Below are 19,197 nucleotides of genomic sequence, written 5' to 3'. Positions count from 1 at the left end.
ACGACCAATCCAGCCTCAAATCCAACACCATCTTAAACCACCACCCCCAATGATCAGCAGGTGCGCGTCCAGGTCCGGGATCTTTGCCAGGACCTGCCTCATAAAATCCACATCATCTTAATTTTGTGCATAAATGTTCACCAGCACCATGGGCCCCCTCCAACCTCCCACTCATCATCACAAATCTACTCCCAGGGTCTGCCACTGTGCTCTCCACCACAAAGGACACCTTCTTATTAACCAGCATTGCCACCCCCCTCGTCTTCATATCCAGCTCCGAATGAAACACCATGTCCCCCCCCCGGCTATCTCTTCCCCGTCTGATCCAATGAGTCACTTGCAAAAACACAACGTCTGCCTTCAAAATCCTCGAATGCGTGAAGAAGCATAACCTCTTAACCGGCCTGCTCAATCCCCGAACATTCCATGAAATCACCCGGGTTGGGGACGGGGGGTCCCTGCACCCCCTTCCCCTCTGGTCAGCCATATCTCTCCTTTAACCAGCTCCTCCAGGTCCACATCCCGCAGCCCCCCAGGGCCTCCCGACATGTCCTCTGCCGTCACCCCTTAAGCAGATGCGCCACACCAACTCCGTCCATGTCAGCAATGCCCCCTCCCCCACATCTGTAACAGAGAAAAAGAGAAAGAAAACCATCCCCCACAACACTACTCCCCCCCCCCCCCCCCAAACAGGTCTATCCCCCACTTAACTCTCTTTAACTATCCGCTAGCATGGTGGCCTCCACTTGAGGCAACTGCCTTTCCCCAAAATCCCTCATACCTACTCCTCCCCTCTCCCATTTATGCTCACAACCCCAATAACCCACAAAATACAGAACATGATACAACATTCAACCCTGCCAGAAAGTGCGGAGCTGTGCACTTGATCCACCTTAGGGGGTCGGTCGAAGACTCTCCCTTCCCAAGCATGTTCGCTACATACTTCGTGGTTAGTGCTCAAAGCTTTCGGGCAACCCCTAATCTGGAGATTCTGCCACCTCGACTGATTCTCCAAAATGTCCAATTTCTCCCTCCGCTTCCTTTGGCCCTCTTCCACCAGCATAATCTCTGCCTCCAACGAGGTCAGCCGGCCCTCATGGTCCATCGACTCTTCCACTTTTTGGAGCGAAGCACTATGTACCTCCAACCTCTGTTCCAATCTCAATGACTGCCAGAATCAGGTCTGCTTCCTTAGTCTTAGCCAGATCTTCTGAGGCCTCCTGCCTCCACCAACTGTTACGTGGACCACAGAGTGGACAAGGACGCCACAGAGCTCTCCGCCATCTTTCCTTCTGTTGCACCTCGCGAAAGCTCCTGGTTTCACTGCCGCCCTTTTACAGTTACACTCCTTGTTTGATAGCGCATCCGAAGGAGCATCCTTAGCTCTGTCAGTTCCTGTACTTTGTACCAGCAAATACCCCCGTGGTCAGGTACCAAGGATCAATTCCACCTCAAGCAGGAGCCACGAAATGTGCGACCACTCACTCCATGCTGGCCATCGGAAGTCGGCCTTGTTGTAACTTACCCTGGGCTTGTTCATTACCAGAGGAGAAAGGAGACACAGTCAAATTGCTAGATCATATATTTTTTTTTTAAATCGAGCCAAAGCCTTAGACTACCCACAGCTGCAGGGAATCCTGTGGTTCTTGGGTTGCAGAAAATGACTAAATTCAAAGCAACCCTGTAAAATCCCCTATTGCAGTAATACTACTTACATAGCAGAAGTTTTACTGCAAATGATACTTTGAAATAGGCACTGCAAATTCCAAAACTGAAAAGTTATAGAAAACATTCCTGGTCACTTTGCCATTCCCCACCTTTTCAAAAGTTACTAAATAAGTTTCTAACTTAAATAAAATCAGAATACAGAATCTTGGCTACTTTTCTTTATCCTTCTGTTTTCCTTTTAGCTGTTTAACCTAGTTAGGCCTTCCAGCAATACAACTTAGGCAGTGGCTAGAAAGTCAGTGTGAAGGACTGGACCAGAAGGTTAATCAGAAGGATGTGATTGTGTCACTAAGCTACTGGGCCAAACTAATCCCTTCCTAGCCTAGCCGACTTTCAATGATTCAAAAGAACAAAATTAGCAACTATGCTCAAAGGGTTAAATTTACTTACTATTTCGGCACCTGTTGTGAACAGGATGATTTAAAGTTTAGAAATTATGGTTACAGCAGGATGGAGGCCAGTCAGTCAATCATGCCTGTGTCAGTTCTCCGCTAGAGCAAACTCAGCTAGTCACGCTCTCATAGAATCCCTACATGAAGAAGGAGGCCATTCAGTCCATCAAGTCTCCCCCCACCCTCTGAAAGACCAATCTAACTGGGCCCATTCCCCCACCCGATCCCTGCAACCCCATAACCCCACCTCACCTTTGGACACTAAGGGCAATTTAGCATGGCCAATCCACCTAACCCGCACATTTTTGGACTGTGGGAGGAAACCGGAGCACCCGGAGGAAACCCACGCAGACACAGGGAGAAAGTGCAAACTCCACACAGTTATCCGACGGTGGTTATTGAACCTGGCGCTGTGAGGCAGCAATGCTGACTACTGTGCCATCGTGCCACCCTTATAATGTTCTTTCCTCATAAGCCCTGGATTTTTTTCTCTCTTCAGGTGCTTATCCAAAACCCCTTTGCATGCCACACTCCTAAGGCAGTGCATTCCAGATCCTAACCACTCACTGTGTAAAAAATGTTTCCCCTCAGGTCACTGTCATAATATACACACAAGTATATGATGGTGCACAGACAGACAGTGAGTGACACAAAGGATGACCAGTGAACACACAGAACACAGCAGCTAATCACCAGACAGGACACTATATTACCAGGGGGCACTAGTTTTCCTGCTCTCTTGGGATGCAGCCTCTGCTCTCTTGGGATGCAGCCTCTGAGACAGTCAGAGACCGTGAGCAACAACTAGAACATCCACCATCTGGTAGTAAGATAGTCTGGTCAGGTTAGCCTCAGGTCTCCAGTCAACTCAGCATAGTGTCAACCCACAGTTCAAGCATGTTTAATAGTTAAGAGTTTAATAAAATAGAGTTGCATTTCTTCAAGTGTTGGAAGTCTGTCTCTCTCTCTCTGCTACAGTAAACGCAGTCCTCGCAGACCCAGCTTACCCAACACATCAGTCACCACTGTCACCGGCTTCGTGACAGTATGTCCAATTTCTATCTTCAGCTGCCTTGCTTGCCTAGTGGCTAAAACAGCTCATGCAGTCCCGAGTCAAAGGTGCGATAACTGGTCTCAGTCACAAGATCAGTAGGAGAGAGAGAGACGGTTCCTGTTCCTGATCACTATCCTGTCGCCCTGCTGGAAAGTAAAGGCATAAAAGGGTGAAGATCAGACAAGGCTAGGTTATGGTAGACGTCATGCTTGAATAGCTGGTCATTTAGGACCAATATGGATACAGTACAGGAAGGCAGCATTTCCTGGACCCAAACTAAACAGCAAGACAGCACCTGGAGGGGGAGGAGAAAAATCAGCATGCTAGAAAAAGCACTGGTTAGATTGAATACAGCTGCCACTGAACTAGGAAGATCCCAAGTGAAATTTATTTGAACCGTCGCAACTCAGCCCCTGATAGGTGCATGGCCATGAAGACAGTTAGTTTAGGAAATGGGAAAATCCATACCCGTTTAAGAGAGGTGTTAGGGAAATTGATGCACATTTGTGGGTAGCTGTAACCTGCATCTGTATCTATTGTTCTGCTCATAAAAGTTGCAGGTTATGTTTGTATTTCTTCACTTTCAAAACAAAATAAGCCCCCCAGTTGATTTTTGTGGCCTCGGTTCCATCTTGTCCAAGTGTTGCCTTAAAACAAAAACGCTTCAAAAATCGAAAATATTTGCCTAATCTGCTCTTAATTCAACACAGGACTTAACCAAAATAGTTTCTTCTCTTCAGGAATATACCCGTATGCACTCCAAACTTTGTGTGACATTTTGTTGAGTAACAAGAACTTTGAAAATTGTTTTAACCCCACAAGTGTTATATTTAATCTATTTCATTTTGACAAATATCCACTTATTTCCTTTCTGGTGATGGCAGTGGTGTGGTGGGTGAGAGAGAAAAAAGATGGGGAAAAGTTCAATTATTTAACTTCTTTATTTATTTTTTTGAATTTTAAATTTAGAGTACCCAATTCTTATTTTTTTCCAATCAAGGGGCAATTTAGCATGGCCAATTCACCAACTCTGCACATAGATTATCATAGAATTTACAGTGCAGAAGGAGGCCATTCGGCCCATCAAGTCTGCACCGGCTCTTGGAAAGAGCATTCTACCCAAGGTCAACACCTCCACCCTATCCCCATAACCCAGTAACCCTACCCAACACTAAGGGCAATTTATCATGGCCAATCCACCTAACCTGCACATCTTTGGACTGTGGGAGGAAACCGGAGCACCCGGAGGAAACCCACGCACACACGATGAGGATGTGCAGACTCTGCACAGACAGTGATCCAAGCCGGAATCGAACCTGGGACCCTGGAGCTGTGAAGCAATTGTGCTATCCACAATGCTACCGTGCTGCATCTTTTTGGGTTGTGGAGGTGAGACCCATCCACATATGGGGAGAATGTGCAAACTCCACACGGACAGTGACCCGGGGCCGGGATTGAACCTGGGTCATCGATGCCGTGAGGCAGCCTTGTGAACTTACTTAACTTTATTCATGTAGTTTTGCAGGCTTTGTGTACGCCACCCAGTTTTTGGTCAATATCGAATAGCTTTGTTTTATTTGAATTGTTTGTATATCATTTCAAAGATCAGGATCACACTCCTTTCTAATTTTTCTCTGCCAAATTCCCATGAAGTGAGGCGTGAACTGTAAACTCCAAAATTTCTCCAAAACATTAATTAATATTTATTTTTGATAATACAGTATCCAACACTACATATACTATTCGAGTGAGGTTATACCAATGAAAAACATGGCTAGAACAGTTTGTGATCCCCTAAATTGCCCTCATGCGCATACATGATTTATCTTGTTGACGACTGCATCTTGACGACTGGATGCTTTGTGAAAGAGGTTAATCACACCCAAATGTCTCTTCTTTCATTGCCCACCCACCATGTATTGTGCACAGTCTTACATTCATTTACATAATGTTCCCATTGCTAATTAGCTGGGAACGCAACTCAGCAGCAGTGACATTTATCACTGGAAATATCCCCCACAATATGTGATTATTGACTTCACAGGCCATCAATCATGAAGACTCTTTCACACATAGTCACAGAGCTAGCAAGAAAAGGGAAACTGGGGAGAAAATTTGGATTTAATTTGACAACAGCTCTGGTTTTTTTCACTGTAGTGTACAGAGTATGAGTGAATTTACCGTGTAATTGTTGTACATAATAGATCATAATCTTTATGGGGACCCACTTCAACTTGCTGGATTTTATCATCTTTTAGAGGGCAGAGTAATGTGTCAATTTTATTCAGATTTTTCTTTAGAACCTTAACTGGCAACACATAGGGATGGATATCTTCTCACGATAAGAATTAACTAGCTTTATACACACATAACAATGGTATCTTGGTCTTGGGGCCTTTATGCCTTTAGGTTTCAGGTGTCCAAATACGCTCAGTAGGAGATATGTCAGAAAGGCAACTATACTACACTGATCGATCAAGAAAACCTATATTCTTCCAAACAAACAAAAACTGAAGTTGCAAGAGTTTAGAAAAGCAATTTTTAAAGCACCATTTAACTAAACCTAAAGGTACTTTAAAAATTGATGCTTGGTTGACTTGCTTGCAATGAGGAAGTGTGACAGTACCATGCAGTCAGTTTAACTGAAACTGGGGCCAAGATAAAATTAGCATCTGCTTTCCTCCAAAATAACCGTGCTGGTATAATGCTATTCTTCACTGGATATGCTGTGCTTCTAATAGATGCCCAATAACTCTCCCAACTAGGCAGCATGGTGGCGCAGTGGGTAGCACTGCAAGCCTTATGGCACTGAGGTCCCAGGTTCGATCCCGGCCCCGGCTCACTGTTTGCACATTCTCCCCATGTTTGCGTGGGTTTCGCCCCCACAACCCAAAGATGTGCAGGGTAGCTGGATTGGCCACGCTAAATTGCCCCTTAATTGGAAAAATGAATTGGGTACTCCAAATTTATTTTTAAAAATAACTCTCCCAACATCCCAAAGCTCGCCTGAAATCCAGGTGCTAGCATCCTGATCGATTTTGATGCATTCAGATATTCTACAACCACCTTGCAAACGATACAAACAAGATCAGGTTAGCAGGAGATCATTTTTGGATCAAAATTCAATACCAGAACCACAACTAAAACCCATACGAGCCAGTTTCTTGTAGGAAGTTTACTCCTTCTGTTAGTTTAGAAAATGCGATCTTTCACACTGGGATGAGAAAGTTGTCCTATGCGGCGAGGCAGAGTAAATTGGGCCTTTACTTTCTGGAGTTGAGAGAGTCTTTGAAAGGGCATGACAGGGTAGATACCAAGAGGCTTGTAACGCCCAGCTCATAAATCTAGAACACAGGGGCACAGTCTCAGGATATGGGGTTGATGATTTAGGACTGAGATGGACAGGAATTTTCTCACCCAATAGTCTGTTGAATCTTTGGAATTATCTATGTTGAAGGGTTGTGGATACTCAATCTTGAATATATTTAAGGATTGTTGGACAGATTTTTGGTGTCTCGGGAAATCCAGGGATATGGCGCGCAGGCGGAAAAGTGGAATTAAGGCTGCTGATCAGCCATGATTTAATTGAATGGTGGAGCAGGCTCGAAGGGCCATATGGTTTACTCCTGTACTTGTTTCTTTTGTTCAATAGAATGGGTCACTTTAAAAAAAAAATCAATCTAATGTATTGCTAATGCAGGACAAGATAACACAAGGAGCAAATGAACAAAGTGGTTTTAACATTGATCAGTTTATGGAAACTTTTCACCCATATCCATTGTCCCATGGGTAATATCTGGTGCAGCATATTTAAAGAGTGTTACCCACTTGACAAAAATATACACCAAAGATGGATAGCTGCTCAGTTCCTCTCTGGTATAATGTGCATATTTAAGCAATACTTAATACTCAAATTGGTCAGATTTAAACTTCCTGCTTCTCTGCGAGCAGCTTTCGGCCCCAGAAGTTAGACTTCTGCATTTTTGCAAATTATTTCATGAGAAAAGGTTTGCTAATGCATAAACTACAATCTTTTTCTTTCCATTCTCCCCCTCACGTTAATGCCACAATATAGGTTTCCACACCTCTCTTTGAAACCATCCAGCTGCTACATCATTTAATTTCAGACAAATCCACAGTGTTTCGCTGTTCTTCTCACTTTTCACTGCAGCTTTGAAAATATGCCACATCACATTTTTGGGAGGGGGAAGGAAAACACTGAAAGCATTCACTAAAAAAATGTTAAACCATAATTGCAGATGTCTACAGTGGAGTTACTTAATCTAAAATTCCCCATTAAGACGTTTTGTACCCTGCCACTTAAATCAGACACTGTATGTGTAGAAAATGGAAACGCCATTGTACACTAACCCACTCTTTCTTTCCATCCAATAAACTAAAAGCGTGGTTTTGGTTTGGCAGACAATTGCAGTACTATGTATTACTATCAAGGAGCACAATCTGTCATATGGTTCAATTATGGCTTCTAAACTGCTTCCTTTTAAAAATTGTGCTACTATTAAATGAAACAATAGCAATGTTTACCAAGCCTGGTTATAAGAAAATAGCTGACCGGACGGCACGGGCAGAGTATTGTTGATGCAAAGGACAGCAGTTGGGGGGTCTCAGTTGACTGAACCTTTCAGCTCACATCCGAAACAAGTTTAAGGTGGAGTTTTGAATTCAGAGCTCCCTATTATAGAAGGCTATTCAGGTTCACAGTACAATATGGAGTGATGCCGGGACTCACTGTTTACTAGAAGAATGCTGGAAAGCTCAGCATCAACAGATGAAATGGAATACACAAAATGACCAGTAATTTACAGGATTCCGAAAAACACATTGGCCAAAAAGTGTTTGCATTATCAAGGATCTCTTGTAATTTAACAGCATTGTCGTGTCGGCTTTGACTGCATCAGAAAGTTACAGTTAGGAAGTTGTGGATTCAAGCTCCACTCTAGACACTTGAGCATATGTTGTAGGTGGACAGTGAAAGAGCACAGCGCTATCAGCGGTGCTGTCCTTTAGTTGAGACATTAAAGCTAAGCCCCTTCTGCCTTTTCAGATGGATCAAACAAATTCTACAGTCCTATTTGAAGGAAGAACAAGGGAGTATTATTTTCCCCCAAGTATCCTTGCCAACATTTATCCTTCAACCACCATAATTAAAACAATTATTTGGTTATTTATTTAATTGCTGTGTGTGGGAGCCTGCTGCCACAGTGGCCTTCATTACAGCAGCGTCTCCGTTTCATAACATCTTCATTCACTGTGTCCTCCTTTTGGGATGTCCCAAAGGCACTAGATAAATGCAAGTTCTTTCCTTTGATAATGCAAATCGAAAGACGTTTCATTTAGGATCTAACCTAAGGAGGTCTTGTGACAAGGGTTCTATCACAAGAAGATGCCATTAACAGAACCATGCAAAGCTAAAAGCCAAAATGTACAAGATGAGACAAAGAATCTGGTTCCACAAATAAAAATCTATTTTGGTCTCTTCTTTGCAATCAACTTTTACAGTGGCCAGCAGCAACGGGCAGCTTTAACGCTAAGGGGCCAAACAGTAAAAGTGCACGTACACAGGGAAGGTGATCTAAAAAGGACAAAACAGCACTACAATCAAATCTTCATCTGCATCATAAGAACGTAAACATTAGTTTAAAATATAAAAAAACACTAAAAGACTGGAATTGTTACAGCTGCGAAAGTCACTGGAGGTTAGTAACAAAAACATGCCCAATTCAAGTTCATGAAGAAAGGAATTCAGAGCCATCAAGACACTTGAGGTTTTCCTGAAACAGGATTAAAGATCATGTGACACAGTGGCACAGTTAGCAGCCTGAAGCAACAGGTTCTCAGACAAGATTATTTTTGAAGTAACTCATCCACAGTGTCAGGAGAGCGAGCATGATGCCAGGTACATTTTAAATTCATCCTGCTGACCAGGCGATGACAAAAAAAGGACTGCACTTCCTCACCTCTAAAATTAAGAAAAAAAAGCATTCCCTTCCCCCCTTGCTCGCTAATGTGATGAATGTAGGAAATTGTCATGTTTTATATTTTTTTTTTGCAGTAATGTTATTAAAGCTTACGTTAGAATGCATACAGACAGTCTGATTGCTAGAGCCATGATTAAAAGTGAGGTAATCCGTGATTTTTGCAGGGGAAGTGTTTTGCTAATAGATACTAAAGGCATTTTACCTGTTTTCAGATAGCTAGTTAATGTACTTTTGTAACAGTTTGACCCTGGCTAAGCAAATCAAGACACATCTTGTAACAAGTGACAAAAGAATGCTGTGTGCTTTAGAGTGTAGCTGGTGTAGCTAATGGGAGGGGCCAGATCTTCCTGGAAAAGGCAGTTGCTTCCAGGACTCTAAGCTGAGCAGAAGGGTTTCAGTTTGGTCCTAAATAGGGTTCTCGCTCCAAAGACTCTCCACCAAGATAAGCAAGTAAAAACCCAGGTTTGTTAACTTTATTCAGGAGGGGGATTCAATATATATGTGATTTGCTTAATTGGAATATATAGAGGAGTATTTAGGTTTGGGAAGCAAGATAGTATGTTGTAACTATTAACTGTGAAGCTACTTCTTTGTTTCTTATGTGGTTAATTCTGTGTTTAAAATAAAGTTTGTTTTAACATGGTCCGTGTTATCACTCCTGTGGTGCAGTAGCTTTTCCTCAACAGTTTTACAAAATAAAAATATTTGGCTTCCCATCCGGGATTCTAACATTAGACATGCCACCTCCAACAATCACATGGGTCGCCTGCACCAGCTCACTGCCCCAGTTCCGTTAGGCAGAAGGCGATATTTACCCCACTGGCAATTTAACACTGCTGTCAGTAAGGATTGTGCCAGTGGACAACCTGCAGTCCTCCAGCAGCCCCCTGCCCCAACTTGCCATAAACTGATTAAATGCTGTGTCCTTGTTTAATAACTTAAAAACTGTTTAAAATGCTGCTGGAAGAGGCAGCGAGATTACACGTGGCAAGCCCAAAGCCAGCCAACTTATTCTACAACGGGAAAATTAGAGGAATTGTGGTGCCCATTCTTAGACCTACTTTTCTTTTAAGGTCAAGCTCTGAAAATTTTAGCATTTTGACTAACTCCCTTCTTCTAAAAATAATCACCAGTTTTGTAATTCCTCCAATACAGGGAAGAATCTTCAGCAAGATTCAGTCCTGTTTGATCACTTACTATAAAACTGTTCATTGTTCCTTGCTGCCCTGCTTATATTACCTACTCTCTGTAAGCTGGACACGTGGACTTGCCATCATTAAATGGTCAGGCTTTCTGCTCCCATATAACAATCAGTGTGCAACAGAAAAGACAAATATCCTCCAAAAGGAAGGACACATGACCATCAAAATTAAAAACACAAGAGAAATGCCCTCATACAGGGGGGGGGGGGGGGGGGGGGGGGAGGGGGGGGAGGATACTCGGACCCCACGTCGGGTTGGAGAATCGTGCGGGGTGGGGTGAATCACGCTCCGCCAATTCTCCGGCCGCAGAATCGGCGCCGCCTCTCAACACGGCCCCTCCGGCGATTCTCCCCGCGCGATGGGCCAAATGCCCGCTGAGTTAGGCCGAGTCCCGCCGGTGTCGTTCTCGTGTGGTCCTACCCGGCGGGACCTCAGCGTTCATGCTGTGGGGGGCAGCCTGGTTTGGGGGGGGGGGATCCGACCCGGGGGGAACCTCCACAGTGGCCTGGCCTGCGATTGGGGCCTACCGATCAGCAGGCGGACTTATCCTGGAGGGGGCCTATGTTCCTCCGCACCAGGCCCCTGTAGCTCTCCAGCATGTTGCGTCGGAGGCCGGCGGCGGAGAAGGCAACTTGCGCGCATGCGAACTCGCGCCGGCCGTGGCGCCCATGCCGACGCCCTAATCGGCAGCTGGAGCAGCGTGAGGCTCTCCAGTGTCGTGCTGGCCCCCTGTGCGGCGCAGGATCGCTGATACTAGGGGCCAGATGACGCAGTCGTAAAATGCTCCGGCGTTTATGACAGCGTCAACACTTAGCCTCAGGATCAGAGAATCCCGCCCATGGTTAGCAGGAATCACAACACTGAATGGTGAGATTCAGAATCCTTATGTACAGAGGAAGTATACACAAACATTCCAAATGTGCACTTGATCCTCACAGACATTAGATGCTAGGAACAGACCAGACTCTAAGCAGAGAACAAGCTCAAATAACTGAAACCTACTCATGAAATCTCAAAAGCTCAATAAGAATTTTACAACCACAGCTCAGAAACTGCAAACACCTGCAGGGAACACTACGTAAATGAGATCGAGATCCACATCCACAAGAATAAAACAGCAACGACAAATCTAAATTATCAGAGAACCAATCCACAAAAGATTCACCAAATGGAATGACTTTGATATGGCAACACATCAGTTGTTCTAAAAGCCTTGAAATGACAGATCAATTTGCTTTATTCAGAGCACCCTCAGGATTTTAAGATGGATCCAACACTGAGCATGAATGATTGAACCTTTGGTCTTTATATAAAGGAACAGGAGTAATCCATTTGCTGCCTCAGACCTGCTTTGACATTCTAATAGATCATGGCTAATCTGCATCTTAATTCCATCTACCTGCCTTGGTTGCATAAGTCGCAATATCCTTAGCTTTAAAAAAAACATTTATTACAAAGTTCTGATATGTTCAACTGATCGAGTCTCTAACAGATATTCTTTGCTGGGGTGAAAACAGAAAACAAAAAGGTTCCAGATGTGCACTATCTTTTTTCTCAAGAGGTGGTTCCCGACATCACCCCCGAACAGCTGAGCTTCCATTTTTTGAGTTATGCCTTTTTCTGAACTTTCACACCAGAGGGAATAGCTCCTCTCCATCTGCCCCTATCAATTCCCTTAATTATTTTAAATGTCTCAATTCAATCACCTCTTAAATCTTCTGTATTCAAGTGAATACAAACAGAAACCTTGACCTGTAGTTATAATTTAACCCTATTAGCTCAAATATAATGGTGGTGAATTTCTGCTGCACCTCTCCAAGGGCAATATAGCCTTCCCAAGGAGCAGAACAAAGCCCTCAAAACTAGGTCATCCATCCTTTTGTATTCTAGCACCTCTAGAGTTAAAGGTCAATATTCCAATAGTCTCTTAACATTCTTCTAGTATTCGCCCAGAAGCAAATTCTGTCTGAGGAGAGATTGGGCCATTTACTGCCTTCAAAAGAACAAAGGTGAAGTGGAAGGGCTTTGGGGAGTCAAGAGGTGAGCCACTTTCCATAGCATCCCCACCCTGGTCTTCCTCTAGGCAGACATATGATTTTTCCAGTTCACTTTCTGGTCACTGGTGATCCCGAAGCTTTTGGCGGTGGGACATTTGGTGCCAGCGACATAATGGAATGTCAGAGGAGATGGTTAGGCTTTTTATTGCTGGGGATGGTCACTGCATGGCCACTTGTGAGGCATCAATGTTTTTGACATATCGCAGCCCAAGTCTGGAGGCTGTTGCAGTCTTGCCGCACATGGACAAGTAATGGTTCCATCTCCCTCTGAGGTAAGGGGAAAGGGCAAAATGTTTGGACTCCTTTTGCTCTGTGAGGAAAGCTGCAGTGCTGGGAGAGATCAATTGTAATCAGTCACCATGGGGGAAGAATCCAACTCCACTTGGATCCTGTTAAAGAGTTTAATGCTCAGCGGAGGGGGTGCGAAGGAGAGGGATGGCTCTATCATCTTTGACAAAGGGTCACCTGGACTCGAAACATTAGCTCCTTTCTCTCCCTACAGATGCTGCCAGACCTGCTGAGGTTTTCCAGCATTTTCTCTTTGGGCTCCGTCATCTTCCTTTGGTGGAGTTTTGGCTCAGTGAGTGTTGCATTTAGGTTCTTAGTATTTGATGAGTTGGGGAAGAGGTGAATGCAAGTGCAGGTTGAATTATGAAGAAGGAAGATCTCGAAGATGAAATGTAACTCTGGGTGGGATTTTCAAGCCCCTCCCACAAGGTGGGATCTTCCAGTCTTGCCGAAGTTAAGAGAGATTTGAATGGCTCATTGCAGAAGGACCGGAAAACCCTGTCCTCTATTTCTGTCTCTACAGACGCTGCCAGGCCTGCTGAGTACTTCCAGTATCTCTTGGTTTTATTGCAGAGTGGGTTATATTTGCTATGCAAATGACATGTGTTTTAAATTATCACATTAAGGACTTTATTGTTCTTCCTCTATTTTGTTCGTTAAGAGGATTGTGCTGGGGGTGGGGCTGTTGTTTAATTATTCATTACAGATGCATTCTTTGAATCTGGTCCGTTGCGGGTCAAGACTGCTTGACAGCAATTTTTTGTCTGGATTTATTGCCCAAGTACTTCTGTCAGCTAGTACACTGTGGCATTTCTTGTGGTTTTAAACTGTTAACTCTTGGCCCCCTTGAAGTTCGGTTACCATCTGCTCAGCTTTTTGTGCTGACATTTTACCACTTCTCCTTCCCAGCCAGTTTCTTTAATTTTCAGTCGCGATTTTAAGTGACTCCTGGAATCCCTCCTCCAGATTGCTAACCAGTAACGCATGCTGCAAAGTGTAACCGTAGCATTCAAAGACAGGATCAGACTCAGTTGTGTAAAGCCCATGATCAAGTAGCCTTTCTCAGTGTTAACATGAAGACTAGCTACTCGAGTAAGGCAGATGGCTGCCAGTACTTGTGTGCCCAAACACAAGTCACTGCCTTTCCGAAGAGTATAAAATTGGAGACAAGAATTCTTTAAGGCAGTAAAAAACAAATGCCAAATTTTATGTGCTCCACAGCATATACTGCAAATCATCTGTCACGCTCAGCTGCAAACCAAGCAACTCTGTACACAAATTTAACTGACTTTTCATTGGAACTGCTTCACTACCCAGTGTATTTTACAGAACAACAATCTGGTTATTCTTGGAAAACAAATATTAACATTTAATAAACATGAACAAAAATATTTGCATGTACACAGCACTTTAAGACCACGCGGCATCTCAAAGTGTTCTACAGACTGAAGAGTAGTCATTGTCGCAACGTAGGAAATGCAGCAGTCAATTTGCGCACTGATAGCGACCACGAAACAGCAATGTGATAATGCCAAGATCATCAGAGAGAACAGCGTGGCATGAAATCTGCACACAGCCTTTTTGATCAGCTATTGCACCCAAAATGGTCAACACTCGCACCACCTTATTGTTGCTAATTATGGGGGAATGGCAGACATGTTGCAGAATTACTTTGCCTCAGTATTTACAGTTGAAAAGGAGGATAACTCGGAAGTCTCAGAAAAATAATAGTCGCTAGAAGACGGTAAAATAATTTAGAGTACCCAATTATTTTTTTTCCAATTAACAGGCAATTTAGTGTGGCCAATCCACCCTACCTGGGTTGTGGGGTGAAACCCACGCAGACACAGGAAGAACGTGCAAACTCCACGCAGACAGTGACCCAAAGCCGGGATCGATCCCAGGTGCTCAGCACCGTAGGCAGCAGTGCTGTCCATTGTGCCACCCAGAAGACAGGGACTTAATATTGTTATGGGCCAGGATTTAAAATCTCCAAAGTCTTTTATGGAGTTCACCTGACCTAGAACTATTTGTTGAATTTGGCTAAGATGAGCACCACAGCCTTCAATTGAGATGTGATTCAACAGTCTTCCTAGACACTTTAATCAAAATAAGCTTTATTCCAAGAACTTAGTTAACATTCAATAATAATAATAATCATCATTATTGGTGTCACAAGTAGGCTTACATTAACACAACAATGAAGTTACTGTGAAAATCCCCTAGTTGCCACATTCCGGCGCCCGTTCGGGTACACTGACGGGGAATTCAGAATGTCCAATTCACCCAACAGCACGTCTTTGGGGACATGTGGGAGGAAACCGGAGCACCCAGAGGAAACCCACGACGACAGGGGGAGAACGTGCAGACTCCGTACAGACAGTGACCCAAGCCAGGAATCGAATCAGGGACCCTGGCGCTGTGAAGCAACAGTGCTAACCACTGTGCTACCATGCCGCACATGGCAGCAATTATTATTATATATAAACACACAGCAAGAATTTATCAATTACAAACATAAAGACCCACCACAGCTACAGTAATCTAGGTATAAGACTGAATGAATTCCCCCTTAACTGTTCCAATTCAAAATCAAAATCCCAGAAACCAAAATACCTTTTCAAGGGCATGGCCAGCACTCTGCATTCTCATTTGAATAGACTGGCTTTCCCTGAGATTCTGACCCCGTCTCACCAGCAGGTTTAAACCCTTCTGGAAAGCAATCTATATCATAAAAGCCACCACCAACGTGATTTTTACTGGATCAGATATTTAAAATGAAACTAGAGAGAGAGAGGCCAGAACACTTCTTTCTCCTATCTGAGTCCACAGCAGTCAGATGTGAAAGCGAACGTAAAACTCTCACACAGCCACAGCCCAACTCCACCCACTCAATGACAACACTGAAGCCATACAAGACAAAAACCTTTCTTCAATGGACACTCACATGACACCTCCCCCCAAGAAAAAAACAAAAAACTTCAAAGATGGTTTCATTTTTCACTTGCCCATTCTTAACACTTGCCAATAAACATACATAAATTTTAAAACACCAAAACAGGCAAACATTTATAATAATAGTCGATTTTAGTTTTTCGTCTTCCACCATTGAACCTGCTTCTCTTCATTACATTCATGACAAAGCATCGACTATCGCATTTTCTCGTCCTGCCACATGTATAAGTTTTAAATTAAATGGCTGTAATAATAAACTCCATTGAAACAGTCTGGCATTTTTATTCTTGAATTTCTCCCAAAACAAAGAATTATGATCGGATGAATTGCTGCGAACATAAAATGTTAAAATGTTGCGAAGCCAGCACCAAGCTCAAAGCCTCCTTTTCAATTGTTGAATACTTTCTCTGGTGATCATTTAATATTTTTGAAAAATATCCAACAGGCCACTCTATTCCTTTGTCGTCTTCTTGCAAGAGCACAGCACCTACACCCACATCACTTACATCGATAGCCACCTTGAATGGTTTTGTGTACTTTGGGGTGGCCAACACAGGAGCAGTGGTTCACACAGCCTTCAGGCCGTCAGATGCCTGTTGACACTCCGCCGTCCACTGAAATTTGCTACACTTCTTCAACACGTCCGTTCGTGGAGCAACCACACTGCTAAACTTCGGCACAAATTTACGTTAAAAACCACTCATACCAAGAAATCTCATTATTTCCCTTCGTGTTGAGGGTATTGGAAACTCCCAATAACTTTTGTTTTCACATCCCGTGGGATAATTTGTCCATGTCCAATTGTATGGCCAAGGAACATGACTTGGGCTTTTCCAAACTCGCTTTTGGCTAGGTTTACCACCAAACCCGCCTCCTGAAGTAGATCTAATAACTCCATTGGATGCTTCAAATGTTCTTTCCATGTCTGACTAAAAATCACCGGATCGTCTATGTACACCGCACAATTGGGTAATCCTGAAATGACTTTGTTAGTTAATCGTTGAAATGTGGCTGGGGTGTTTTTCATGCCAAATTGCATAACTTTGAATTGGTATATACCATTTGGAGTTACAAAATCTGAAATCTCCTTCAGATTATGGATAAAAATACCTCCAGTAACATTTAAGTAAATCCAGTTTAGAGATAAAAGCGGATTGTTCCACCTTCTCAATGTAGTCCTCCAACCAATAGGATAAGAGTCTGTTCTTGTAACTGAATTAACCTTTCAACAGTCCACACACAATCGTTGGATACCGTCACCAGTTTGGTACCGTCACTATGGATGAACTCCATTGGCTGCAACCCACTTCAATTATGCCATTTTTAAGCATACTTTCAATTTATTTTTGAACCTGTGCCAATTTTACTGGGTTAAGTCTATATGGATGTTGTTTAATTGGAACAGCATATCCCACATCTACATCATGTATAGCCATTTTAGTACTTTACAACTTATTTCCACAAACTTGCCCATGTGATATTAATAGCTCTTTCTGGTCAGTTCATTTTCTGTCTGGAAGGTAACTCAATAATTTATCCCAATTTTTAAGAACATCCTCGTCATCCAAATTAATTTGAGGAATGTCAAATTCAGAGTCATCTGGATTCGGTTCTTCGCTTTGAGTTAGAATCACTAAAACCTCCTCCTTTTGCTCTCCTTCCCTTTCAAAATACCTTTTAAGCATATTCACATGACACAGTCGGTGAGTTTTCCTTCTATCTGGCCTTCTTACCAAATATTTCACCTAACTCAATTTCCTTTCAATCTGATAAGGTCCACAAAACCTTGCTTTTAAATGTTCACCTACCATTGGTAACAATACTAAAACTTTATCTCCATTGGCAAAACTACAAACATTTGCTTTCTTGTCCGCTACCTGTTTCGTCACATGCTGTGCAACTTTTAAATGTTGTCCAGCCAATTCACCTGCTCTATTTAATCGTTCCCTAAAATTTGCATGCAATCCAATAATGTAGTTTCAGAGTGTTCTCTCACCAATTTCTCCTTAATCAATTTAAGTGGTCCTCTTTCCTCATGATCAAATATTAATTCAAAAGGACTGAATTTGATTGACTCATTATGTGCATCCCTAATTGCAAACAGTACGAATGGAATTCCTTTATCCCAATCCTCTGGATAATCTTTTTTTTTTAAATCAAGGGAGAGCGCGAACGCAGTCCTCCACTACCACAAATTTTGCAGTCGAGTATCCCGCATTTGGGGACATCGCAGGCGTCAGCACACCTGAAGTGCAATGGACTAGCCCTCCTCCTGGGCGAACCACCTTCCTGATCATGGTTTCACCCCTGCCAGGTAAGTGTCCTCTAGATAATCTTGACAATAAGCCTTCAACATTGTCTTTAACGTCTGATGACACCGTTCTAATGCTCCCTGCGATTCTGGATGGCACGCAGTTGATTTACATTGTTTTACTCCTGAGCTATCTATAACCTCCTTGAATAACTCCTGAGCTATCTATAACCTCCTTGAATAACTTTGAGGTAAAATTTTATCCTTGATCCGATTGTGTTTCTGTGGTATGTCCATATATAATAAAAAATTTAAGTAACAATATTTTTAGCTGTAATATTACATACTGAAATGGCTTCTGGAAACCTAGTAGACATATCCATTAAAGTCAAAAGTTCATAGAATTTACAGTGTAGAAGGAGGCCATTGGCACATCAAGTCTGCACTGGCCCTTGGAAAGAGCATCTCACTTAAGCCCACACTTCCACCCCATTCGCATAACCCAGTAACCCCACCTATCCTTTTTGGACACAAAGGGCAATTTGTCATGGCCAATCCATCTAACCTGCACATCTTTGGACTGTGGGAGGAAACCAGAGTACCCGGAAGAAACCCACGCAGATACGGGGAGAACGTACAGACTCCGCACAGACAGTGACCCCAGCTGGAATCAAACCTGGGGCCCTGGAGCTGTGAAGCAACTGTGCTACCGTGATATTGATTGCCACTTTTCGTTTTAGGAAGCGGTCCTACGCAATCAATTAAAATCCTTGTAAAAGTTTCCTCAAATGCTGGAATGGGTATTAAGGGCGCTGGTTTTATTATCGCTGGAGGTTCCCCTATCATTTGACATGTGTGACATGATTGATAAAATTTAACTGCATCTTTATATAGTCCAGGCCAATAAAAATGTTTTTGTGTTTTAGCTTGAGTTTTCCTTACTCTCAAATGACCTCCTACTGGTACCTCATGTGCTACTCGCAACACGTCTTTTCTATACCCTACTGGCAATACCACTTGATGAACTTCTTCCCACTTTTCATTCGCCTTCAGATATAAAGGTCTCCATTTTCTCATTAAGACATCATTTTTAAGGTAATAACATTCTGGTATACACTCAGATTCCTCTTCCGTGTATGCTTTCTGATACACCGGTTTTATTTCTATATCTTTTTGTTGTTACTCTGCCAACTTTCCTGAACTAAAAATATCCGCCTCATCCTCCACATGTTCTTTTCCAACCATCTGATCAAAAATCGTTTCTGATAATT

At 43.1% G+C, this 19,197-nt stretch overlaps 1 protein-coding gene and 1 non-coding gene across 3 annotated transcripts in view; both read right to left on the bottom strand.

Moving 5' to 3' along the window:
• The window catches only part of pigf (phosphatidylinositol glycan anchor biosynthesis, class F), a 130,548-nt gene that overhangs the window by 20,711 nt on the left and 90,640 nt on the right, over window positions 1-19,197 (bottom strand). The gene's annotated exons all lie outside the window — the stretch shown is intronic.
• LOC140430246 (U1 spliceosomal RNA) lies at window positions 17,833-17,997 on the bottom strand. Its single transcript, XR_011949368.1, has one exon. It is a non-coding gene; the product is annotated as a U1 spliceosomal RNA (small nuclear RNA).

The sequence above is a fragment of the Scyliorhinus torazame genome, chromosome 1 (genome assembly GCF_047496885.1).
Source record: "Scyliorhinus torazame isolate Kashiwa2021f chromosome 1, sScyTor2.1, whole genome shotgun sequence".
In the NCBI taxonomy this organism is placed as follows: Eukaryota; Metazoa; Chordata; class Chondrichthyes; order Carcharhiniformes; family Scyliorhinidae; genus Scyliorhinus; species Scyliorhinus torazame.
Note: the sequence above shows the minus strand (reverse complement) of the source record. Positions and strands in the feature narration are given on the sequence as shown.